The sequence below is a fragment of the Haliaeetus leucocephalus genome, unplaced genomic scaffold (genome assembly GCF_000737465.1).
Source record: "Haliaeetus leucocephalus isolate CR32 unplaced genomic scaffold, Haliaeetus_leucocephalus-4.0 Scaffold545, whole genome shotgun sequence".
In the NCBI taxonomy this organism is placed as follows: Eukaryota; Metazoa; Chordata; class Aves; order Accipitriformes; family Accipitridae; genus Haliaeetus; species Haliaeetus leucocephalus.
This window is the reverse complement of record NW_010972981.1, coordinates 285,466-286,710: the sequence shown is the minus strand read 5'-3', so window position 1 is coordinate 286,710 and position 1,245 is coordinate 285,466.

The following is a 1,245-nucleotide window of genomic DNA, read 5'->3' as shown; positions in this document are numbered from 1 at the left end:
CATACTGAATGCAGAACATAACACTATACCAGCTACTAGAAAGAAAAGTAACTCTATCCCAGCTGAAACCAGGACATTTGGTTTGCGTCATTGCATGACAGGAGGAACTACTGTCACACCATCACATGCGAGTAGTTGTCTAATGCATTTGCTAAATAGAAATGTATAATCAAAGGAACATATTTTTCTTGTTGCTAGAGTAGCAGTTATGTTATTGGCAATATTATGAGACTTTTACCCATACTACATATCGTAGCAGTATTTCTTTTGAAGTAATGGAAATAGTCTGAGAACCATTCTTTTGATCCATGTAGGAATGGGGTCTTTTTTCCCCTTGTGACTTTGTGTAAAGTACAAAAAGCAGGAATGCAAGTTATGTTATATAGTCAGTTAACAAAAGTTTACTGAAATGTAGCTAAACCAAAGGTAATATAAGTGTGCATGTGCTGGAAGAAAAGGAATGGGAACCATACCATGTCTTGTTTATTTTAGTGTCTTACCATTTTCTTGCCTGAACATGTGTGCTCCTGTGCAAGGGGAATAATAGAGGGGAAAAAAGGACACACTGCAGAAACAGAGCACCTAGTCTGTTTTGACTGTCATACTGGCTGGGACCAGGGCTAGGCAGCTACATGAATAGACAAGGACACTGGAAGTGGATACTAAGGGAACACTAGATACAGGGGAACTTCCTATCATAGCCTCATTCCGTGTGCTCACATCCTTACATATGATGACCAAGCACTCTTAGGAAAAACATCTTGCCTTGTTCTTATCCGTGACACCCAAACAGAGAAAAGGCATCCAAATCCATTTGAGTATCAGTCGATTCCCATGGCTTAAGGCCTTTTTAAAAAGTCAGTGCAGTATAATGCAATTAGACCTATAATTCACCTAAGTGTCTAATCTTCCCCTTTTTTGTTTTTAAATTTGTATTAAGTTTTCCATCTGCTACAAATAAAAGGGTTTGATGAATAAATGATTTACAGCCTGCAGGAGGAGAAGAGTTCATATTAAACATTTTGCAGACAAGAGACTTGCAAAAGAGGATATTTTCTCATAGAAAAAAAGAGCATCTGTGGACCAGTTGGTTTCTTGCTGACGAAGCCAACTGGATATGATACTACTTTTGGCAGCTTCCTTATTCTTGTGTGGGCTTCAGTTGTATGAATTCCTGTCCTGCTTTCAGCTGGAATAAAGTTAATATTTTCTTCCTAGTAGTTGGTATAGTGTTATATTTTGGAT